Source organism: Gobio gobio (genome assembly GCF_949357685.1).
Source record: "Gobio gobio genome assembly, chromosome: 14".
NCBI lineage: Eukaryota > Metazoa > Chordata > Actinopteri > Cypriniformes > Gobionidae > Gobio > Gobio gobio.
Window position 1 is genome coordinate 39,538,236 of NC_137107.1, and position 26,980 is coordinate 39,565,215.

At 40.3% G+C, this 26,980-nt stretch overlaps 1 protein-coding gene and 1 pseudogene across 2 annotated transcripts in view; one reads left to right on the forward strand and one right to left on the reverse strand.

The window, feature by feature from the left end:
* LOC307137025 (uncharacterized protein) overlaps nucleotides 1-26,980 on the reverse strand; it is a 636,016-nt gene that overhangs the window by 109,980 nt on the left and 499,056 nt on the right. The window lies entirely within an intron of this gene.
* Nucleotides 17,576-18,417, forward strand: LOC307137815 (annotated as a pseudogene). Its single transcript has one exon. The product of its transcript is annotated as an uncharacterized misc_RNA (transcript).

Genomic DNA, 26,980 nt, shown 5'->3' on the forward strand with positions numbered 1-26,980 from the left:
TAAGTTCTGGAGCACGTTCAAAGCTCAAACCGATGCGCAACGTTTTGCTACGGTTTCCGGTTGAACGTCATGTTTCCTGGAAACGGTGTGTAACGGTGTGCAACGAGTTTGAGATGCGTTTTTTCTCGTTTGGTGGGTGTGTCAAACATGTCAGCCCAATCAGCAGCAGCATGTATATAAACCACGCGGTATTAAAGAGTAAAAATGTGTCCAAGTAAAGATGTTTACAAATGTGTCCGCTGCAGCTGTTGTATTGTCGTAAAAAAAAAAAAATTATACAGTATATATATCGACATGATGATGTATTTATTTATATTTTCTAGCTTCATTGCAAGGCAAATTTCATATGGTAATTAAGTGCTTTACATAAAAATGAGAAAGAAAATACAAGCTATTAAAAAAGTAAGAACTAGAAATAAAATAAAATTTAATTAGAATTGATTACCAGGAGATAAAAAAAGTGAATTAAATGGGATTGGGGTGTTGTCTTTTATTCTGGACGGCAAGGGCAGTGATTGCATGTATTTTGCAGTATTAAACACGTATTTATATCGATTTCATCAGACTCCGAAAATTCCTCGAAAAGAACACAAAGAATGGCCTTCTCAGCTGCCGTAGCTGCAACTCTTGCATCAACAGAACAGGGTGTTCAACGCAGCACCGTTTCCGTTTAAAAAACGTTTTGCAACGTTTTGTTGGGGCTGAACACAGCCCAGGTCTAATTTGGTTTCACTCAAAAAACAGGCGACTGATGTTACAAAAGTAGTAGTAACTAGAGGGTGTGACATACCACTTCAAAAGAAACAATCTAAAAATTACAAATCAACCCCAAAAGGAAATACAATGTCGTATACACCGCAATAATACATAAACTCAACCACACACCATTTCCACACCGCACTCATAGAAGTTGAAGTGAATATGTCCCCTCTTGGTTACTCCAAGCTAGAACGGCCTAGCGGCGAAACACAAAATAAACCATGTAAATACAACACAAATCGACTAATACTGGGCCCACCAAACAATACAAAGAAAATACAAAACTAAATGGGTGATATTTCACAAAACCAAAAAAATATTAAATGAACCAACAAAAATAAAGGTAGCGAAAACTGTGATCAACAGCACGAGACTCTTTGTTGTGTGCCACAGGCGTCTGAACCGCCGTTTCAACATCAACTGCTCATCCGACTCAACATGTGAGGGCTTTTAAAGTACACTTCTGTGCAATAGTTTGTGCCAAACATTCAGCAGTTACTGCTCTTCCAGTCCAAATTAATTAGCAGTAGGATGTTTTCAGCACACATCTAAAATCAACAGAACTTGTTCTTCCAGTGACTAACCACCACCTGCACGCCAAACAATTCAGGCACTACAAGCCTTCAAAAGAAGTGCTGCATTTAAAGGCCCAGCGTACCTTTTCCAAATATGCCCAGCAGCGCCCTCTGTTGACTTGGCTACACCTCTATGGTACGGTGTTGCCTCCAGGCAAAATAGTCTATTTTAGTTTATTTTTAATACAATGAAACACCAATTTATTGGTCAAACCTATTTTAGGGAAGAGGAACTCAAACTAATCAATGAAAGTGCAAAAATTGGTCAAATGACCCACAGGGGTCCATTTTGTGTCCTGTTTCAGCACATGTGCACAGGTCACATGGCTCCATATTTTCTCCAATGAAGAGTGTATTTTTCACTAATTTCCGTCCAGTTAATCAACCACAAAAAAATATGAGTCACCTTCACTGGTAAGTAAAGAAGTATTTTCAAGAACTTTACATTATATATCATCAAATGTTTTAGAGTAAATAACAAAAAACTGTGTTGCCTCAAGGCAACATTGTACCATAATGGAATCGCATAAGGCCATACCAGACACATAAGATTGGGTACAAATATAGTATATTTTTAAGGAAAAAAGTTAAAATTCTCGAAATGTATTTGCATTTTTGCATGATTTTGTAATACACGTATAAGATTAGTAATTCACATACTATAACTGGATATATTATGATCTGCACGTTTTCTATAGTCCTTAAAAAAAAGTATAAAACACAACCGATGAGGGTGAGGATTAGGTCATAGTGACAATCTGGCAGGGAGAGATCGAAGATGGAGATGAGGATGAAGATGGATATGATAACTTGATATGATAACTTGACACGATAACTTGATGTGATAGTTTGGTAATACCTGTGTTCCACGATGGTACAATGTTGCCTGAGAGCAACAGCTGAATTTGAAATGTTACTTTTTATTAAATATGAAATGTGTAATACATTATAAGCTGGATAAATGTGTTTGTTCAGGTGTCTGGTTAAAGAAATCGATGTTTTCAATAAATATATTTATTTTTTCTACATGAAAATGTCAAATGTTTAAATTTGTCCGTTGTGGTACAATGTTGCCTTGAGGCAACAAACTTTTAAAAAATAGATAAATAAAAAAAATTATGAAACATTTTATTGCTATTGTTATAGTGTCCTATTTTAAAGCAGGAAAAACACCACAAATATTTTTTTCCTCATTGAAATCATATTGCGTACCATAGAGGGTTAAAAAACTTACTTAAAAAAAGCATGCAAACTGATTGCCTTTAAAAAAAACACACACAAAAAAAAACAAGTAGGCCTAAAGTGAAATAGGAATAGTATGTTGTGCTAACAAATGCTTAGTTAGTATAGTTCACTTACACAAGAGTTTCAGTAACTAAAAAAGAACTGTAGAGGGTACTTGATATTTTGCTTTAGATTTACTCTTGACTTAGTATAGCCACCATAGTTTATTTATAGCTTATTTAAACAGTAATACGATTGTTGCTGTCATCCTTAGTACTGAAGATAAGTTTTCCCATGAATGTATGAAAAACATATTCCCAATAGTCTATTTTCTTAATTTCATAGCTTTTCTCTTGGTTGCGCTGCTTCCAGTAGTGTTTATTTATGTTAGAGATTTTATCCAATCATATTTCAGGCATCATGTGTTGCCAGGGTCCAAGAAATCTGCCTTGAGGCCTTCAGAATCAATATTGCGGGCGTCTCTAGGTTAAAATGAATGGCAATGAAACTGTGCGCTTTAACCAATCAGATAATCACTCTGATTTATTCAGCCAATCAGATTTCGAGTTGGCGAGACTGGGGTCATCTAGCAGGCGTACAATAACGTCGGCATTTTCACGTCCTTTGATTGGATGGTCAGAGAGCGTACTATAACTAGTGGCCTAGTCAGAATAACTAGCAAACCGCACAAGATAAAACATCTGTAGTTTTAAACGCGTTTTTTCAAACCCTGACAGGGGAGAAGAAATTAATCTATTAATTAACATACTTACAAAGCCATTTTCAAAATTCCCACGCTACAGCCTTCTCCAGCTCATCGCACAGTCACGGAACGCCATCACTGATTTTGATGTCCCGTGGAGCTCCTTGATTTATTTGAAAGCATGGGTCAGCTGCACACATTGGCATGTTTTGTGAATAAATAATCATAGCCTATTTTTATGAGTATACTATAATGCATTTTATTTACATTATTTTATAGACTACAGTCAACCCTGGCTAATCCGTGCCCCGTCTTTTCCGTGATGAATGTGTTTTTTTTCTTTCTTGTAAATTTATGATCAACTTTTTTTTAATTATTATTATTTTCATTATTAATATATTATTTTCAACATTTTCATACTGTTAAAATCGCGAGTTTTGTGGGTTTAAATCAATTTTAATGAAATACTTTGTATTATCTTTGAACCTCGCCTGAAATAAATTTGTCATACTGTTGGTAAGATTTTTCAAGAACTATTTATGCAGTTGCGTTTTCTTTCCTGTAGAATTTGCACAAAAATGCACAATTTGGGAGAACTCAAAAGGTAGGCTACTACAAAAATGCATGGAAAACCCGGAGTGGATCGATGCTTCTGTTAGATATGACGTATGTGTCGCAGCTGTGGCTGCAGTGAAAGGAGACTTGTTGAATTGTGTCAATTGGGTTCCCTGCGTTAATAATTCTTTAATATTTAATTTAATTCTCGCTTCATGAGAGATGCAACGCCCTGTTATACTGTGTTTCTGTAAGATATTAATGGTTTCTATAGCCGTGGTGTCATGATGATTTTATTAAGAGGTGAATTAATTCACTGAAGGCCTGGTGTGAAATGCCTGGCCCGCCACTGGTTTACTTTTGCTTATTTTATGCAGATGAAGTCATATATTCTGTGACAGCTGTGAAGTCAGTCTACAAAACACAGCACATAGATGAATACACATCCAGAGAGACTGGACATTCACTCTTCAGGTGATTAGCGTTTAACTCACATTTTCTATGTGAATGTATGTTGTTATTTTAATAGATCTCAATATTTGTTTGGGTTGTTTTTACTTGGACAGAAAACCTACTTTCAAAATGTACTTTCATTGACTTGTTTCCATTTTGATTCACTTATTCTAAATTACATGCATTTTTGTTCTAAAATGTATAAGATTAAGCTGCCTAACATTTTATGCTGAATTTGTCCTAAGCATTCTTGCCAGTTGTGTTGTTATAATCCATTCATTTAAAATGGGTCAGTAGCTAAAGAGCATTTTATAAGAATTAAGAATTTCAGTCATGACATTACTTTTAACATTTTAATGCAGGGGAGCCGTAACGGGGGACAAAAAGGTTCAGCAAAATCCATGACATTTTCCCGGATGATTTTGTCATTTAAATGGTAAGTTCGTACAAGTACACAAAATAAAAACTGCTCTTAGGCTTAATGACATTTTTGTCGGATTATGAGGGAAGGATTATGGGGGAGGTTTGGGCAGGGAGTGGGATAGTAAGAGAAGGAAGAGAATGTTTTTGGGGTATAGAGCCCCTAATTATTAATTATTGGATTATTTATTGGTTAATGCTTTCACACGCTACCAATGTGGGGTTTCATTTTCTCATTATAAACGTTGCACATCACCAAAATTTCATTAAGGGTGCTTTCACACTTGGTTTGATTGCCTGGACCGAACCCGAGTTCGATTGCTCCCCCCTCCCCGTGCCCCCGCTGGATTGTGTTCATATTATATTATTTGGTTCCGAACCGGGGTGCGTTTGCGTCCTCAAAGCAGCAGCTTTTTAACCGGTTGCTTAGTAACGACAGCGAGCGTGAAGGCAGCGAAATGCATAGTGTTGCTCATCTCACTTTTATATTTTAGTTTTTTAACTGTTGGTTTTGTTTCTAAAGCTTCAGTACGTAATGGCACTTGCGTCTATATGCCGCAAATGTACTGCAAATGCTCTTAAAAACGCTGAAGACGAGCAGAAATGAGATTTACAGCTCTCTGCTTGCAGTATGTCAGTCATGCTCGTCAGGAAAATGAGTGAAACACACACAAACACACATTTTTATCAAATCATACGTCATTAATAGCGGTTCACTTCCGCGATTTAGTACGATTGCGTTCACATCAGCAGCGAACCGTACCGGAGTTTACCTGAACCGTACCCCAGACCACCCTTTTTAAGCGGACTCTGGTACGGTTCGCGGGTGCGCATCCGAGTTCGGAAGACCGCGTTCACATCATCCAAACGTAGCGAACTCTGACATCAATCGAACCCGGGTGCGCACCAAAACTGCTAGTGTGAAAGCACCATAATTCTCAAAGTACTCAAGGGATAAATCAGTCTCCTTTCTTTGAGTCTACTCTGCTCTGATTGGCCAGACAGCCCAGTCTGTTACGATTGGTCTACCGCGTATACAGCGCGTGCTTCGGAAGTTCTCGTTTTTGCAAGAGAACATTGCATGAGACATTGGAAGAACTAGTTATTCGATCCAAGGACAACTTGAGCAGGACGTTTCTCAGTAGCCGCTTTTCCACTGTTGGGCCAGTGTGAGCCAGGGCTTTTAACGGACCGGGCTGGGCTGATAGCCTCGGACCTGTAGCATCAAACCCAAAACCACCCCCGCCAGGCTAGAAACTCCCCAGTGCTTCACTAAAACCTGCCCGTAACACACCTTTTTGGAACAACATCACACAAACCCATAATTTCACAAACAAATTGAAGTTTTATTAGAAAACTAATCAGAAATAAATCACTGGAAACTAGCGAGATTGCAAAACGAGCATGATAAAAGCGTCCGTTTGTTGGCATTTTTCTTGTTCACTTAAAGATTTAAAACCTAAAGGCCTGTTCACACCGGGACGATTTTAGCGCACGTTTATCACCGACGTTTAACGCCTCTTGACTAAACAATGGGTGCCAATGTGAGTGTGCACACCGAGCGTAAAACGCAGGCGCAAAAGCGTCATTTTTTTTAAAAAACGCCTCGGGTTAGTTTTTTTATTTTGACGCGGCTCGTTAAAAACTGGCCAACCAATGAGATCAGCGCTTTTGTTCACGTACCTGGAGCTGCTGAAGTGACAGTAAAACACGACTTGGTGGCGCTCAAGCACAAAACGGTCTTGTCGAGCACACATTGATAAGATGAAGAAGTAGTACGTAGACAAAGAAGAAAATGAGCTGATAATGCTGCTTGCCAGTTAGCAAAAAGTTTGTGAATGGTTTTGGCCATAGACATAATATTTGTGGTTTTGGCAAGCACGTAAACACTGTCTCTCTTCTTCTTCTGTGTGACAAACGAGTGTCAGAAGCGTAAAGTGCCGCAGCACCACCTTGTGTACTGGGACCGCATCTACTGAATGTGCACGTTAACTCGGCGCATCGCCAGTGAAAATCGCTTGGGTGTGAACACTCAAGATGCACCGAAAAACGTCACGAAAAACGCTGGCGATAAGCGTGCGTGATATTCGTCCCGGTGTGTACAGGCCTTAAGTGTCAACCCACAGGTTTACAGCGATAAGTGATATATTGATCATAATGAATTAATTTATGTCAAGATTGCACATTAGTCACACAGAAACAAAGTGGTATTTATCATTATTTTACACAAGAAAGAGGACACACGTACTTATTCAGTCGTGTCTGTTTCTTTTTATTTGTAGTCACAGGACACTATGTTTACATCACAATTAGAAAGAATGATTATTTTAAAAAAAATACATCAAAAATACGACCTGAGGAGCATTAGCACTCTTTCTCTCTCTCCAGAAACAGTCCCAATACAGTAAGAGAAACAGAGGAAGCTCCCGAAAACACAGAGTTAATTTATTTTATGACTTGCGGAGCTAAATTTGGATATCAGACAGTCCGGTATAAAGAGATGAGACATTACTGACAGATATAATAAATACACGATTATGATAGCCTAACTTATGTAATTTTTTTGCTTTCTTCAAGCGGTTGTATATACCATGTTTACTATAGTAGTGGTCAGCACAGATCATGTGGTCTGCCTCATGTGGTCCACATCAGATCACAAACAGAAGATTTTCGCTGCTGTCTGAAAGTGAGTTGAGCTATTTTTTAATTTTTTTTAAGTCTTTAATGCTGATGCTCTGGTGTATTAAATCATGCGTGGCTGAACTTGAACTTAAAGCTGACTTCTGCTGATGAAACTGCACACTATTTTCTAAAGTAAATTTGTCTTCACTTGACTATATCTCCAGAGATAAAATCCTCCTTTGTTCACAACCACTCCTCTAGCCCAAGCTGGCCCGCTTTGAACCAAGGTATTTGGCGGGCTAAGAAACCCTGGCCGTTGGCCCCAAGGAAGCCCCAACAAGGTCCGATCAAGCCCCGGAAGTGACAGTTGAAACGCGACTGGCCCTGGCACGCACTAGCACGGAAGTAGTACTCAAAGTAGTAAGAACGACAATCTGCATTCATAGACACCGTTTTAGGTAATAGTGACACACAGCTGCTTAGCATTAAACAATGCAACGCAGTGAGATTCGAAATACAAACAACTCGTATCAGTTCAGAGTCGATTCTTTCTTTTGGGAGACAATAACATTATGTATTGTGTACTTTCGAACTTACCACTTTGCAGAATGTTTACATTCACTAACCACTATATTACACACTGCATGAAAGGGAATATTCGAAAAACCAAATGAGAGTAGGACACACCATCGGCTGCCAAAAACTGGGATTTTTGTCCGTAGGTTTTTCATGTTTAATTCGAAGCAGAGTTAAACTTTTTTTAGACATTTGCTAAAACACTGAGAATTTGAGTAAAAGTGAGAAAACTTTTTGGGCAGTTCTGGACCGAACGGGTAAAATTTAAGCCTTTTAAGTTGCATTTGAGCAGTATGAACAATACTAATTTGTGAAACAAATTTAGAGATGGCATCATGGAGATGGATGCATAAGACCTATAGTTTTCATCTTGTGTAAAATGTTAAAAAGCTTCTTTAAACTGCTTTTGTTACTGTTTGGTTGAGACAAATTGTCAATGGAAGATCACAAAAAAGTATATTTTAAATATAGGTATAATTCTCAAAACTGTCTCCCAGATCATGGCCCTGCATCCTCATATAATAATCAACATATATTCTCCTCAACTTGTCGGCGTGGCTAATTTCATATAACACCCTTTCTTTTTGCCCTTATAGATCTTGCAACATTAAACATTTGCTTGGTGATCTTCTGTGAAGAGAAGACAGACAGAGAGAAGATGAATAACTTCACAGTGAACACATCTGCCTTTTCTACAAACTTCATACCTCAGTCCAGTGGGCTACTGGAAAATGTGAAGCAGGGTGTACACGGCATCAATTTCCTGTTTGGTCTTCCTACACACTCTTATGTTATATGGCTCATAATCACAGGAACAGGAAGTGGAGTTTCATCAGGATTCTTCAACCTCAATCTCTCTGTTTGTGAGATTGTTAACTCTCTAAACTCTTTGTTATCTGTACTTTCTTATTTTCCTTGGTTTTCAAGTCTAACAAACGTAACATATATTTTAATAGGATTTGCCATCACAGGTCGTCCTCTGTTTCAGTGTCTAATGTGTGTTGAGCGTTACCTGGCAGTGGTTCATCCTGTAACCTTTCTGAAGTACAAACCTATCAGATATAGAGTGATCTGCTGCACTGTTGTCTGGATAATCACTCTTGGATACTGTGCGTGCTGCATGTTTACTTTAGTCTTACTTCACTTTTATATTTATGCATGCATTAACTCGATTCAGTTCCTCCTCTTCTTCTGCATCCAGTTGTTTTGTCTTGTGGCTGTTCTCAGAGCTCTGAAGCAGTCAGGACCAGGAGAGAGAGGAAGAGAAAAAAAGGAGGAAAACCACATGAAGAGAAGGGCGTTTCATCTCATTCTAATAACTACAGTGAACATGGCTATTATATATATGCCATTTACTCTCTCAGGATTATTTTACGTGCTGACACTAAATTTCGAATCTTTATCTTTTGGTATTATTTGTTTTATTCTTGGTGGTTTTGTTCAGCCTGTTCTTTATCTGTACCGGGCTGGAAAACTCTCATGTCTCTGCTCCCCATAAAACCTGCAATTGTGATACATGAATTACTTATCCTAATTTTACTATTTTTTATTTATGGGATTTATGGGAATTTGTAAGCTTCAAATGAAAAGTCGTATTTCTTTATACTAGTGTTTATGCCAGAACATGTAATGCAATGCTCTGTGTATTTTGAGATATTTTAAATGACTTACACTTAAAGATACTTATCGGTTTTAATTCTTTACAAATTAAATTGTAAGAGTTTGAATACATTTTCTATGAACACAGAACAATAAAGGAATAACATACATACTAAACCCCTGCAGCCACATGCGCATTATTTGGACTATACAATGAAAGGTCCTATGAAAGAGCCAATATTTATTAAATTTTTTTAAATATATTTATTTAGTTTTACAACATTTACATATAGCAAAATTTTCCATCTGTGAAAGTTCCACCTGTGGATGTATATAAATAGTTTTGGCAGATTTATTATGTTTTAGCTTAACCACCTTTTTTTCCAGTCTCAATATTGAAGTTGAGAAATCTCATGGTCACCTTTGATGTTGACATGCTGGAAAGCCATTAATATCTGAGATATATATATATATATATATATATATATATATATAATATATATATATATTATATATATATATAATATATTATATATATATATATATATATTATATATATATATATAATATATATTTTATATATATATATATATATTATATATATATATATATAATATATATATTATATATATATATATATTATATATATATATAATATATATATATAATATATATATATATATAATATATATATATAATATATATATATATATATATATATATATATAAATATATATATATATATATATATATATATATATATATATATATATATATATATATATATATATATATATATATATATATATATATATATAATGTATACATGTTTTTTTTTTTTTTTTTTTTTTTTCTTATACAGTCATATAAATCTTTGAACTTAGGGTTGAAATAAAATATTTGCTTGGTGCTTTGTCTTAAAAAAAAACTGTTGTCATGTTTACTATGGTTATATAATTTTAATGTATGACATTTTTGCACCAGTGGGGCCTATTTTCATTATCTCACACCAGGTTCCACAAGGCCACAGGTCCTGCACAGTAAATTCCATGGTGTTGAATTCACGAGTTCACACTTACAGATAATTTATGGAGAGTAGTTTAAATGCATATTTGGCGTGCTGTCCGGGGGGAGGGCTTCGAGCTCGGAATTTGGCCCGAACCCAGAGTACCCCCCGTGTATGTAAGTGGTTGATAAAATAAAAGTGTGGAGAAGGGGTGGTGGAGGGATGCTGGAAACTGTCAATGAATGGAGGTAAGACTGCTGCGTGTATATATACCTCTATTGTTGATTAGCTGAGTGCTCTCCACCTGTGTCAATTATCTGAACGTGCTCCTCCCGAACTTTGTTCATAAAACATCATTTAACACAGCTCTGTGTTCATATGGGAACCACCAGCAGGGTGTTAAAGTAACACTGAGGCCCCGTCCACACGAAGCCAGAGCTTTCCCTATCCAATCTTTTTTCCCCCTCGTTTCAAGAAATATCTGCGTACACACGAGAGCAATGAAAACGTCTCAAAACGATGTAGTATACATGCCAGACCAGTATGTGGCGCTGTAAATCTGCCACAGAAATACACTAAAAACGAAGAAGCAGAGTTGTGGCTAGAAGGGGTACAGCAATGGTAGGAAGTGAGGCAAAATCTTACATAAAATAACAATAAATAAATGTGCTACTTACCAGATGTTTTATTAAGGCCTACACCCTAAACCTACCCTTACAATAATACAAATACAATAATTAGATGACGCAATATTGATGTGCGCATGCCCAGTGCCCGTAGTTGAATCCCATTCTAGTCTTTCCTGTGCAGGACGTGGTGTGATGACATCACCGTTTCACAAAATATACGGATTGGCTGTACACACGAAAATGCAAGGGTGTCGTTTTCAGATTTATCCACTCTGGGACCCGGTTTAAAAAAAATATTGGTTTCATGCTCCTTAAACGCCAGATCCGTGTGGACAAAACGCTGATACGGTACAATATTTTAATATATACAGCTAAACGCGTCTCCGTGTGGACAGGGCCTGAAGCAGTGTTTGTAGTTGTGAGTTAATCAAGTGATTAATTGAGTGATGATTGTTTGATTATTGAAGACACCTGGTGATAATAAGCAGAATCACTGAAGGAAAGAGACACACAAGAACTATAACTGACTTCAGCCACATCGTTAGATGAAATCAAAAGACATTAAATCTCCCATATTACAAATCAGACTGGCTTTATTTCTGTCATTTGTCTACAGTTCTTATTGAGAATTTACAGAGACGTAGATGTTAATGTTTGAAAAAGTGGAATTGTGAAGTGTGAAGATGGTATGAATATTAGTTGGGACTTGAACACCCTGCTGGTGGTTCCCATATGAACACTGAGTGGTGTTAATTCAACACCGGGGGATTTACTGGGAACGACTGCAGTATCAAGATAAGAGAGCCAGAAGAAATCAAATTATAATACCATATTGTGGTCAAACTTTTCTTCCTTTTTTGATTTTATTCTATTTATTATAATCACATAAATATCAAAATGGTAATTTAATCAATACTGTAAATAAAGTACAGTTTTCTTGAATTCCCTGTAATAGCCTATTGTATTTTTTTCTGTTTGTGTTTACACAGTTAACATTATCTGTCATTTGGAACCAATTTTACTTTCAATATTTGCATGTTCATGTACATATATTCTTGTGGCAGCAGTGAAGTCAGTTTCCAAAACACAGCACAGAAACGTATACACACCCAGAGAGACTGGACATTCACTCTTCAGGTGATAAACTTTTTATTAAATTCTTGGTTTCAACAAAAAACACTCTGAATGTAAACCATGACATTGTTTGAATTAACACAATAATTTAAAATTCTCAAGTCATTTAATATTAGAGTGGTTCTGTTATTTGGAATTGACAATGTGGATTACATGCTGGAATGTATATTGCATATTTGAAAATCGTCTAAGGTTACGTATGTAACCTCTGTTCCCTGAGAACAGGGAACGAGCGCTGCGTCTAGCTGACGCTATGGGGAACGCCCTCGGCGTGACTGGTGTCTGAAGCTACTATCGAATCACGGCAAAGTCTTTGACCGACGTCAGCCCATGACGTCATCAACGTGCGACCCGGAAGTATAAAAGGGCGCCGTGCCAACACATACACATCTTCTCGTCTGAAGGGACTGTATGGCAGATAGGCCCTGAAGCATGGCAACGCGACGCAGCGCTCGTTCCCTGTTCTCAGGGAACAGAGGTTACATACGTAACCTTAGACGTTCCCTTTCGAAAGGGAACTCTCGCTGCGTCTAGCTGACGCTATGGGGAACGATATACCAACGCCGCCATGCTGAGGGGAGTGTCTGCCATTGGCAGTGACAACTGTCAACTCAAGTAATTCATAGAAAAAACCTGAGCGATTCCCCCTCAGGTCCTGGGCTGACAGTGACAGCACTCCCTACGGTCATAGCCCAAGCTATACAACTAAACGGAACCCTAACGCACTGCGTGGAGTTCCATCTAGACAGCTCGAAGGCCCGGGACCACTACTTCCAAAGAAGGGGTCCCTTCAAGGGAATGTGGCTAGGGGACCCGAAGGAACCCCAGCCAGTCACTACTCGGGAAATGTTCTCCCGAGTGCCACCAGGGAGGCCTGACCTGGTGCCCTAAGTGTTATGGACACTTCGGTTTAGCCAACCCTGTCTGTTCAAACAGAGCCTCTGGATGGTGCCCAAGGGGCGTCCAAGCTAAGGGACTGAAACACAGGCAGTCTTACTTAGCCCGGAACTCAGAGACGGGTTATCCAAGAGAGCAACACTCAGCGTAGTGCTTTTCAACCCTTGCTATCGAGGGGAGTCTGCCTGCTCAAATCAAGGATCTACCAGGTGCTTGTGTTTCAAAGCAGTAGGGAGGCCGAAAGGGCCTTAATGACTGATCTAACAGGGAGGCCTCATGAGAGGCCTACGACCGTCTGACCAGGCTCAGGCGGCTGAGCACTCATAGACGACCCTCATTGAGGGGAGCAGCTGAGCCTGCCTGGCGAGTAACCTCCAGCTGTAGGCCCAACTACCACAAGTTCTCACAGAGAACTGGTAATTAAAGTGCCTAGCTCAGGAACTTCAACTTCAAGGAGGCCCTGTGGGCCTACTACTTGATAGCGGGTAATCCAGGGAGGCCTATAGAGGCCTACTACCTAACCGCAAGCCATGCTGGAAACCCAAGCATCCAGGCTCGGGACTCCGTCCTCAGGGAGGCCTTAGTGAGGCCTACTACCTGACAGCAATACCGCCTGCTGAGGTTACCCTTGTTTTCTCAAGGAGGCCTAATGGAGGCCTACTACTTGACAGTCAAGCTACGCAGGCTAGTCGGGCATCCTGTTTAAGGAACCCGTCCTCAAGGGAGGCCTATTAAGGCCTACTACCTGATAACCAGCCTTTAGGGAGGCCTGGAGAGGCCTACTACCTGATTGCAATACGTGCCAAATGACTGGGTCCCAGGAACACCTCAGGGAGGCCTGATGGGGCCTACTACCTCGTTCGAGTGACCACCATCTGGGACTCGACAGTCAAGCTACGCAGGCTTTTCGAGCATCCTGATTAAGGAACTCGCCCTCAAGGGAGGCCTATTAAGGCCTACTACCTGATAAGCAGCCTTCAGGGAGGCCTGGAGAGGCCTGCTACCTGTATGCAATGCGTGCTAACTGTTTTCAGATGACTGGACCCCAGGAACACCTTAGGGAGGCCTGATGGGGCCTACTACCTTGTTCGAGTCAGGGAGGCCTATTAAGGCCTGGAATTAACAGCAGGCTCTCAGGGAGGCCTGATGAGGCCTACAACCTGCCTCTGAGAGTGACCACAATCCGGGAACTCACCCTCAGGAAAGCCTAGTAAGGTCTTAGAGTTAACAGCAGGCCTTTCAGGGAGGCCTGATGAGGCCTACAACCTGCTTCTGGTAGTGATCACAACCTGAGAGCTCACTCTCAAGGAGGCCTAGTAAGGCCTTACACCTACCAGCGGGCCTTCGGGGAGGCCTGATGAGGCCTACAACCTGATAGCCTCCAGGCTAGCTGTCCTGATGCGCACATCGGTACATACCTCCAGTGAGGCCTGTTTGAGGCCTTCCAACTGAAAATGCGCCTTGTTCAAGAGGCCTACTGAGGCCTACAATTGACAGCCGACCTTCAGGAGAGCGTATTCACCCCTATTTAACCTGATAGCCAGCTAGGCTAGTAGTACCTTGATGCTTAAGCATTGTCACCTGCCTTACTAGAGGCCTGATAAGGCCTACCACTATCACCGTTATTCTTGAGAACGGTGCAATCCTTCCTGCTAACTGGGACCGTCATGTTTGAAAAATGTGGGTTGTAGTAATATTAGACCCAACGGCTCGTTTTCATGGAGGCCTGCTGAGGCCTAACACATGATAGCTACCCATTACAATGGGGACCCGTTCCAGGGAGGCTTGTAGAAGCCTACAAGCTGTACGAGTTTCGCAAAAACGAGAAATAACTGCCAGACAAACAAACTGACTGCTATTAAACCCAACGACTCTCAATGAGAGGAGGCTCTGATCTAAGTACAACAAAAAAAGGTGACGGTGCCTCAGCAACGCGCCTCCTTTACCACATACCAACTGACGCCGTAGCGCTCAGTCGTAACAGAGACAAACTAATCCAACCTGCAGTGGCTTAGGGGACCGAAGACACATAATAACCCTAGGCGGTAGACAACCACTACATTCTAACAGAAAAATGTGCTACCGCCTAGTAATCCGCAAACATTTCAAAGAAAAGAGCGGCGGCCTAACAATACTCTCAAATGAGAGGAGGCCCATCTTCTGATAACCATAAGCGGTGGCCTATCTGGCGCCATCTTGACCAACCAGGGAAAGCCAACACACGCTCACACACATAGCTCAGATAATGGTGCTGTGTTCAAGCCTAACTAAACAGGGGTTAAAGACAGTTCTCTCTGATGAATACCCAACTCTATACAGGAACCTGGGGTCTGTAAGAAATACATATTTTTAGTATTACATACAAAAAAGACCACTCTCACCTGCGGCATGCTGAGCGAAGACTCATTGTGCAGTTCTCACCACCATGTTCTACCGCCCATGAATGCCTGAAAGGGGCGTTCTCACTCTCCGGGCGGGCCATCAGAACATAGTACTACTCATCATAGGCCCGCCTCAGGCCTGATGTAAGAAGCGCCTGGGTAAAAAGTCATAAAAAGACATAGAAAGGAAAAAGGAGAGGGCTATGATGTAACCGCCCTCAAGGGAAGTGACCCATTACCAACGCCTTCGTTGGGAACGTTTGTCCTGGATCACCTCCCTTAAATCCTTTTTCCCCCCGCGGGAGTCCCGTCTCCTCTGTGCCCTGCTCCTCCAAGGAGGGGGGGCACGAGAGGAGACGCTAGCCCTCTGGTCCTGCCTACGGTCCTCAGACCGTGAAGGACCAGGTCCCGCCTGCCTGGGTGGGGGCGCGGATCTCAGCGGTATGCATGTTTTAAATGCCGCTGAGCGCGCCTTCGCCTCCCTGAACTTTCCAACCACCGCCTCCACGGAGGTGCCGAAAAGCTCAGTAGGCGAAACCGGTGAATCGAGGAGAAAACCCTTTTCTTTCTCCCCGATATCAGCCAGGCCCAACCACAGATGCCTCTCCGTAACCACCATAGCCGCCATAGAGCGGCCGATAGCAGCAGCAGTCTGCTTGGTGGCCCAGAGAGACAGATCTGTGGTGCGGCGCAGCTCAGCAACCGCCTCAGGGGACAGCCCGGCCCCCTGGTCGAGATCCTCCAGCAGGTCCGCCTGGTACGCCTGCAACACCGCCATCGTGTGCAGGGTCGCACCAGCCTGACCTGCTGCCGCGTATGCCCTGCCATTCAACCGCGAGGTAGTTTTCAGCGGCTTGGATGGCAGAGATGGAGCTCTCAGTGTCGACACCTGCCCAGAGACGAGATAGTTCGCAAACGTCTCGTCTATGGGAGGCATCGACACATACCCGTGCTTACCCACTCCCTCGACATCAGCAAAGCTTGCCCGCTGATGTCGGTGAATGCGGGCAGAGAACGGGTTCTTCCATGCCGCCTGGACCTCAGTATGGAGGTCCGGTAGGAATGGAAGGCTCATCTGAGGTGCTGGTGTATGACCGGGGAGAAATCGATCGTCGAGCCGTCCACGAGCGACCTCTCCCCCAGCGCGCCGCCAGGGCAGCCTCAGCCTGTCCGTGGCGCGCTCCATAGCATCCAGCAACTCGGCATACGCGGGACAGGGTGGCTGAGAGGGTCCAGGCAGGTCCTGGTCGCTCTCATCATCCTCCTCAGCCATCTCCTGCCCGTCCCGAAGAGCACCCGCTGCAGGTCTCAGCGGAGAACCATCGTTCTCCACATCGACCTGCAGGTCGCTCTCGTCAGCCGTTTGATCGTCCGAGAGTACCACACCTCTCTCCAGACGATCAGCGAGCTCCATCTGGGAACCCCATGAAGTGCGCCGCCGCTCCGCCTCAGCGAGAGCGGAACTCACATCAGCAGCCCCAGATGTTGCACCCTCTTCCCTCGAGAAGAGGGCCAGACGAGAACGGAGCGTTCTAACTGGAAATTGCTCACAGTTTGCACAGGCAGCTCCCTCGAGAACTGCCTGTGCATGCTCTTCGCCCAGGCAATAAACGCACAGAGAATGTGTGTCTCCCGGTGTCAGAAATCTCTGACACGGGTCAACACACTTCCTAAAGCTCTGCCTCTTCTCTGTGCGTTTCATCCTTTTCCTAGTTTAGTAATACTTTACCAGATCTGCAGATACCGCTTCAAACAAACAGTCCCTGAAGACGAAAAAGATGTGTATGTGTTGGCACGGCGCCCTTTTATACTTCCGGGTCGCACGTTGATGACGTCATGGGCTGACGTCGGTCAAAGACTTTGCCGTGATTCGATAGTAGCTTCAGACACCAGTCACGCCGAGGGCGTTCCCCATAGCGTCAGCTAGACGCAGCGAGAGTTCCCTTTCGAAAGGGAACTTTAAATGCATTTTGTAAAACCATTTCCATAGAAATATATATTTTGTGAGCTGCTGAATTGAGAATACAATACAAACAGAGGAGATGAATAACTCTACAGTGAACTTCACCACACCTGAAGCATCTACAAACTCCACAACTAAAAGTCCATTGCATCACTGGAAAGTCTGGATATCTTTTTGTATACCATTGGCTTACTGTTTGGTCTTCCTATAAACACCTATGTTATCTGGCTCATCATCACAGGAACAAGAAGTGGAGTTGCATCAGAGTTCTTCAACCTCAATCTCTCTGTTTGTGAGATTGCCAGTTCTCTAAATGGTTTGATCTCTGTGCTGCGAGTCAGTTTTTCAAGCCTTTTAACATTGTCATATTTTTTGCAAGGACTTGCCATCACCGGTCGTCCTCTGTTTCAGTGTCTGATGTGTGTTGAGCGTTACCTGGCAGTGGTTCATCCTGTAACCTTTCTGAAGTACAAACCTCTCAGATATAGAGTGATCTGCTGCACTGTTGTCTGGATAATCACTCTTGGATCCTGTTTGGGCTGCATGATTATTTTAATGTTATCTATTATGTTTGCATGGTTCTTCTCGCTGCAGCTCTCCCTCTTCCTCTCCATCCAGTTGTTTTGTCTTGTGGCTGTTCTCAGAGCTCTGAAGCAGTCAGGACCAGGAGAGAGAGGAAGAGAGAGAAAGGAAGCAAACCATATAAAGAGAAGAGCGTTTTATTTCATTCTAATACATATTGTGAACATGGTTATCATAAATGTCCCACTTATTTTGGCTGGATTCTTTGACATTTTGATGAAACAGAATATTGTGTCTCTTTGGGTCCCTGGTGTGGTTTGTTATGTGCTGGCTGGTTTTGTTCCACCTGTTCTTTTTCTGCACCGCACTGGAAAACTGTTCTGTCTCTGTTGCTCATAGCATCTGCAATTGTAAATTATTATTACACACACACACACAACTTTATTTTAGTTATGGACAACTTTGATATCAATATTGATTCTGTATGATACATTCTCTCTTGTCTTTGTGATTCATCTGCAAATACCTTTACACATGTCTGTGAAAAAAAAAAACTACCTTTTCTCTGTACCATATGCTGTACGTGCTGGTTCAGATGTGGCTTCTGTATCTGTTTTATACTCAGAATATCTCTGAATTTGAAATCAAACTTACTTTTTTTAAAATCTACTTTTGTTATCTTTACACATTCAGTTTACTATTTATAGGTTGTGACCAGCCTGCCATTTGTTTGTCCAATAAAACACATTGTTCAATAAAACACATATAGGCCTAATAAATGACCAAGTCTAATCTTTTCCATATTATAATGTCACAGACTCAGGGCCTGTGCACTGACGATAAATGCTACTTATTAGTTTGTGCTACCAACAATTTGCATTGTTTTAAGGGTAGGTTTTGGAAAAAAGCCTCAAAACACGAAGTTGGTAGCACAATCTGATAGGTAAGCATTATTTGCTATCAATATGTGCTACCTATCTGTTTTAATAGGAGGTTGCACAATTTGAGTGGGTAGCACAAATCGTCAGAACACAGGCACAACAGTGCTAGTAGCAGTGTTTTATGTAACTTCAAAGGGTTTCCTGTAAAGTTACACCAATATTGTGTATTTAGACCACTGTATGCAGGTATGGGAAGCTTTTCAATTTGGGTAGGTCAAATCCAGACATAAATGGTCCCAGAGTAATTTAGTGTAAATAAGTTACTTTGTTTGTTTAAAACAATGCATGCCAAAGTCATGCATATCTCCATAAAGTAGACATTCTAATCTTTCAAATGGTACAACATGAGGTCAGAGCAAATTTTTTATTTTTAAGAGGTTAATAAAGTAAAATCAGATTTGGACTGACAGGCTAATAGTAGACTTAAGCCGTGGCCACACTAGACGTTGAACATGCAAAATTTCTTCAGATCGTCTGCAGTGTCTTTTTATAAACATTATAGTAGTAACAAATAGTAATACACTCAAAATGTAAAGAAATACACAATCTACAATCTTTTAATTCAGCTAAGAGGTCACATCATGACGTATTGATCTTCTACTGGTCACGTCTTCATGTGATGCGAATTCGAACTTTAGAACGCTGGGAAATTGGAAATTTTTCACATGAGCTTTCATTTGAATGGAAGTTAATGGAACGAAAAGTGCAGTATGAACTCAGTTTTAGGGCTTAGGCAAACATTTGTGTCTAAGGCTGCTTGTGTTGATCGAAGCAAATCCCTATAAACTGCTACTGTAGCTTACTGTACATTTAAATGATCTGTAAATTTACACTGTAAATGTATTCATTTGTAAATGTATTATTTTTTATAAACATGCATTTATTAATACATTATATAAATAATGGCATTTGAAAGACTATTATTTACATAGCTTTAATATTTGTTTTGCCTTATATGGTTTCGTAACAAACTGAATTATTATTAGAAAATCAAAAATGGCTGGGTCGTCTGTGACTCAAATGCAGATTTTCCACCTTTTGACCCCAATATGTCATTAGATACAGTTGAAGGGAAAGCCTCAGTGCATCCCAAAGCTTAATTTCACCATCCCTACAGATAATAAAAAACACAACAGGGCAGAAAAACAAAGGGTGATCCAGGTAGAAAGCCAAAACCATAGGTAACCAGCAGGTGCACACTCAAAACGAAAACACTGGGGCTGTGTTCGAAATCACCCCCTATACCCTCATTCACTATTACCTACATTGGTGCACTGATAAAGTCAACTTGAGGGAGTGAATGAAAACGAGTGAATGAATTCGGACACTGAGTGAGCCAGAAGGGCTGCAGCTTTTGCAGTTTCTGCTTGCTGTTTATTTGAAACGTAGCAAACCGGCAACTCCAGTAATAATGAAAAGATTTATCTTGAACTCTGCCGTGGAAACTCCCATGTATAAACCTTAATCAAACAATTTAATAATCAATTAAAAAGGAATTTTTACCTGTATGCATGATATTGTGCTGCAGAATCTTATAGGCATGGGTGTCGGAACCATTGTATTTGGATTGGACAAGACCAATGCTATTGGACCCACTCACTTTGATCATCTCTAATTCAGCACGTCTGTTTACCTACCCCTAACCGATAAACACTTATTATTGAAAAACATGTTAGATGCTTTATTTACACTTTTCTAATATTTTCTTCATTTTTATTGAAAATAAATGCCTTTCCGATCTGATATGTGACGGGGAAAAGGGAGTATAGCGAGTTCAGCAAAAGGGGGATTTGAACCTCAGGTAGATTTGCATCAAATCTTTCTGCCATGCGTTTTACCCCTACACTAAAGTTGCTATGAATAATTCTGGATTTTCCGTAAATTTGTCTGCCCCATCCGGACGTTTAGTAAACAAGGCGATATATTTGTACTTAATGTAAATGGCATCTAACAGTTAATCCAGTAAAGATTTTCTGTGAAATCATTATTATTTTTTGGCTTCTGATGCTCATACAGTATAGTATAGTAGCCTACTATATAGTATATATTAATATAGGCTACTATATAATTTTTTTTTACATCAAAGTAATTATTTTTTTTTTTAATAAATGCTTATGAGTTACTTTATTATTATTCCCTGTACATTATTTCCCGGTAAGTTCAGTGCCACACAAGTAGAGTGCGCTATAGGGTTAACTTGTTGACTTACAAGCTGTTGACCATTGCATAAGAGAATAGAACGTCTTGTTGTATGAAAAGTTCTTAATTCCGTTTTTCTCTCAGTTCTATAATTTGAAGAACAATGGAAAATAATATTTCGTAAAAGCACGACGTGGTGATGCAGCAGCTGTTCTCTGAGAAAAAATCTTGCGGGAATACTCGTGCAGGTATACGCACCGCGCGTGATAAAGCGATCACCACACTGTAAGCAATTTTTTTATTTTTTTTTATTTTAACAAACAAGCAAAGCTCAAACAAAACGGCATCCCCTCCGGCGCCTTCAGTGTCAGAATTCGCTCACTCGTTTTCATTCACTCCTTTAAGTGGACTAGTGGAGTAATGGGGAATGAGGGTACACGGGGCGAATTGGACAGTGGTAATTCATTCAGCGCGTGACTCTCACAGTGAGTTGAGAGCACAGTATATGGTTGAGAGTGAGAGCGAACCATTAGCATAAGGAGTCGTTTGCTCTCGAAACGCTCCTTATGAGCCGATCGGTCTGTGTAGTGCTGGTGCATCGAACAAGCCTCTTCTCCAGCCATTGCTCGTACTACATTGGCTGTACACTCGTTATTGCAGTGCATTGTGGGATTGAATGAGTGCACTCAAAAAAGTCCACTATGGTTTTGGACACCACTACAAATGGCTGTTCCCTCAAATAGTGCCCTATTTAAGGGTATAAGGGGCGATTTCTTCTTCTTCATTTAGTTTTATGGCGGATTGCAACCATAACTTATCAGGTGCATACCGCCACCTACTATACCAGAGTATGAAGCATGGATTTAAGGTTCAATGAAACTTTACATGATAATATAATCAAAAATAAAAAATATTATAAAAAAAAAAAAACACCTTATATCCTATAGTACACCCCTATATCTTTCAGGTATTACACAACAGCCTTCTGTGTGTCCTCTATCCCTTCCCCTGTTGTTCCCAATATACCCTCAAGGTCCCATGTTCTTCCTGCCTGACTTATCTTTTGCTTTAGTCTATTCCTTTGTTCCCTATATAACATTAATTTGGGGGCGATTTCTTCTTCTTCTAGTTCCTTGGCAGATTGCATCGTTCATTTGTTGCATACCACCACCTACTGTACAGGAGTGTGTAGAGTGTTGCAGTAAACCTTTGGCTATTCAATCAAAAGGGGGGTAAAAAAAAAAGGGGTTATTATATTCTTCTTATTAAATCACTGTCTTTAAGGAAAATAAATAAACTTCTAATTCTTTCTCTTTGCATTCCTTGTTCCCCAAGAATATCCTTAATATTATCATCCTTTTCTTGCCATCTTGGTCTCTGCTCACTGTACCTCTTACATCTAAATAAAACATGTTTCACATCTTCCTGTGTTTGACATTCTCTGCATAAACAATTTCCTTTTCCTACCAACCTCAGTGTTGCATTCAATCCTGTTCCATTCTTAATCTTGAGTATACTATTTCTTCCTTCCTATTTTTCATATTAATTATTTTTCCTCCAAGCAGTTTCTGAATATTGCCTAGCCTTAGGTTCTGCTTCCCATTCCTGTTGCCACTTCTTTGTTATTTAAATTTTTATTTTAGCTTTCGCTTCTCTTTTCCCTATTGGAACATTTTTGGGGGCGATTTCGAACACAGCCTGGGTTTAAATACACAGACATTAGCAAGCTAATGACACACAGGTTGATATAATCACACAATAATGAGGCCTAGCAAAGGTTTATGGGAAATGTAGTTCATGATGGAATGGCAAAGGACTAGGGGGGAGTGCCTTCACAGGCACTCTGGCTGGCAAGCAAGACAAATACAATACACCATGTTTTATGTAGTAGGCCTATGTACTGTATAGCTGTGTATTTTTTTATTTCTTTCAAAAACAGGATTACATCAAAACAATCATGTTGTTGTCTACATTGAAGATAATTGTCAAAAATGTACATGGTGTGTAAAAATGTGTGGTAATTTGAATTTGTGGACAAATTCAAATTATTAATCTATTAATCTGAGAATTCAAATTTGCTTATTTTGTATTTTATGTGAGTGTAGCAGATAAAGCCATGTACATAGTGAAAGCTGTGAAGTCAGTCTACAAAACACAGGACAGATAATTTTGCACATCCAGAGAGACGGACATTCAGTCTTCAGGTGATAAACTCTTATAAACTATATAAATTCAGGAGTTCTAGATCATTTATATAATCTAGATTGTTATTAATAAAAGTTGTGATTTTGAATAAAATAATCTGATTTTGAGGGAACTGTTTTGGTTAGTTGGACTGAAATGTTACCTTTAAATCATAGGATACTTCTGTTGACTTTTGACTTTTTCACAGTCACAGATATAATGGGGCCCTTTCATGAAAATGACCCTTTTACATAATACACTTAATTCAACATTTGCTTGAGAGTCAGAGATCATTTGGTTATTCTGTTCTGTTATAAAGAAGCTAAAACTTTTTGATGAAATCTGTTAGAATGCTATGCAAAACTCAGCATTTTATAAAGACCATGACAATTTCCTTAATGACATCTTTCTTTGTGTTTTTGTTTTTGCCGTTCATAAAAAAAAATGAGCTCGGGAACATCCATTTTCAGCCATGTTTACACAAATTCGGTAATAAATCATAAAGCAAATATCATATAAACAAATCAGACTCAAGGAAAGTATTTCACAACAAATCAGTGAAACTACATGCAAAAGTTACATTTTGATGTAAATGTTATGTGATGTTTTTGTATATGAAAAGTTGGAAGATTTCTGTGCCAAAGTTATTTTTCTCCCGACAGAGATGAACAGCTCTATCGTGAACTTCCCCACATATGGAACATCTACAAACTCCACAACTCAATCCTTTGGAGTATTGATCATTCTGAACTTATGTGTGTACAGTATTCATTTCCTGTTTGGTCTTCCTACATACACCTATGTTATCTGGCTCATCATGACAGGAACAGGAAGTGGAATTGCATCAGAGTTCTTCAGACTCAATCTGTCTGTTTGTGAGATTGTTTACACTCTTGATTCCTTGCTCTCTGCACTAGTCAATACTCTTCCTTGGCTTTCAAGACTTGGGGCATTAACATGGTTTTTATTGGGACTAGGCATCACCGGTCGTCCTCTGTTTCAGTGTCTGATCTGTGTTGAGTGTTACCTGGCAGTGGTTCATCCTGTAACCTTTCTGAAGTACAAACCTCTCAGATATAGAGTGATCTGCTGCACTGCGGCCTGGATAATCACTCTTGGATCCTGTTTGTGTTTAATTTTTCGTTTAGTCTCAATTAACTTTAAAGGTCCCATGGCATGACATTTTCATTTTATGAGGTATTTCAACATTAATATGAGTTCCCCTAGCCTGAATATTGTCCCCAAGTGGATAGAAATGTTAATCGGTGTAAAACCGAGTTCTGGCTGTCTTTCTCTGCCTTTGAGAAAATGACAGGCCAGACGAGCCAATCCTGAAGTTTCCTGGTTTGACGTCCAAGCAGGAACGGTTTCCTCCCTTTACTCCGCCCAGAGAATCTGTCACGCCCATGAAGTGCTCGAGATCATTAACGTTACTTGTGAACGAATGAATGCTGGCAGTTTCTCAGTGTTTGGATGTACAAATGAAAACAGAAGTCTTTCTTCAGTTCCTTCTGATCTGTGATCAGTGATTTCTTATGTGTTGCTAATTATTTATTATTCGTGCACACAATGCGGCTTCTCTCTCTCCAGACAGAACGGTGTTTTCGTGTCTTCTATCTTGTGAGTCAGTGTTTTTGTACGTCCTCATCGCGTCTATCTGTTCTAAAATGTGCATACAGTATTTTCTGCTTAACATCAGCAGTCACATCTTTAGAGATAAACTTCACACACGCCGAAGCTCGGCCTTCAACATCCCCGACCCCCAGTACTGCATCTGGCCCACAGCGGAGGCACCAAACGCGGCGTGAGATTAAGCAGAAGGGGGGTAAGCGTGAGGGTATCCGGCTAGGCTAGCCAGCTTTCCCCACAATAAACTGGATTACATTCGATTACTGCTGTTGTGTCTTTGTTTGCGCTGTGTAACGTTACTCAATGCGCGTCACTGACACTATTCATATGATTGGAACATATCTAGAAATAATGCTTTAATCAACACTTACTAACTCGTTCATCTCGCTGTAATGGTACATTGTATGTGTTACAAAGTTGGTAGAATAATGATGAAGACGGACTCGGTGTGACTGGGACTCGTGTTTATTCAGAACTCTCAGATACAAACACAATAAACTCGCGCTGACAGACAGCGCTCTCATAACTCAGTAGTTACTATAAATAACTTTGTTAGCAATCGCTCCGTCTCCGTGATGTCCGGTTCGCGAACGAATCATTCTTTTGAATCGGTTCTTTTTAGTGAACCGAATCAGTTCACCCAATCGGACTGAATCGTTCTAAACGGTTCGCGTCTCGAGTCAGCGCTGATCCCTAATTTACTAAAGTTACTAACTTTCTGACATGAGTGACAGCCCCTCCGACTAGAAATAAACTAATAACCTGAAGTATATGCTAGTAACTACAACAGTTCTCCCTGAACTGAGACATGCTGAGAGAACTGATGAGAAGTGAACACAGGTCCATCCGTCTCTGGCAGACTCGTGCCTGCTCGTGCCTCGTTAAACCACGCCCCCTCCGCTCATTTCAAATGCAAAGATGTCAGCCAATCACAACAGTGGGCGTTTTTACTGAAGTCTCACAGCAGACACGCCTCTTGAAGCAGGGCATTCAGCCACAGGGCAAACAGCAGTATAGAAAAAATGCCTTTTATTTCTAAATTATGACATTTTATGATGTAAAAATCATACTAACAATATAAGTACACCTCAGGAAACACTATAAAATAATAGAAAAATGCCATGCCATGGGACCTTTAATATTTATGTATGCTTCTACTTGATTCAGTTCCTCCTCTACCTCTCCATCCAGTTGTTTTGTCTTGTGGCTGTTCTCAGAGCTCTGAAACAGTCAGGACCAGGAGAGAGAGGGAGAGAGAGAAAGCAGGAAAACCACATGAAGAGAAGAGCATTTTATCTCATTCTAATAATGACCGTGACCACGACTATCATATATGTGCCATTTATTATCGCAGGGTTCTCTTTTATTCTGACACAACAATATTTTTGTGAACTTTTTTCTGCTATATTTATTTGTTTTGTTCTTGTTAGTTTTGTGCAGCCTGCTCTTTATCTTCACCGAACTGGAACGCTTTCTTGCCCTTGTTTTTGAACAAGAAACAAGAAATTCAATTGTTTAATGTTCCCAAATTACTGTTACCAAGCCTTATTTTGTTTTTAACTTTGGCTTTACATTTTCCCCTGGTTTTTCAATTAATTTTCCCTTTCATGTAGATTAGCATTTATGATGCCAGAACATGTTAATATGTTCCTCTTTCATTCAATTTCCTATTTATGTAGTAATCCACCCACTCACAGAGTCCTTCCTGACTTTCTTACATAGGCCTAGATATGAACTATTTTGGGTGTTTATTAAATGTTGTAAGTGGTTGGACATTCACTCTTCAGTGGCCTGTTGCACAAAGCTGGTTTTAGTTGCTACCCAGGTAAGTTCGAGATTAGTTTGAACAAACTCTGTTTTTTCGGGCTCAAGAAGGTGGATTGGTTTTTAACAGTGTTCATCACCGTAGTAACTTACACTACACGGCTAACCTGCTCTGGATCAGGTTTTCTTCTGGGTTAGAGATCGCAAAACCAAACTGGACCAATCAGCTGCAAGTAAAGATGCAATAAAGCCATACCCCCTGTATCTCTCGTTCCAAATTAAAGCAGTTTGTAGTGAAAAAATTG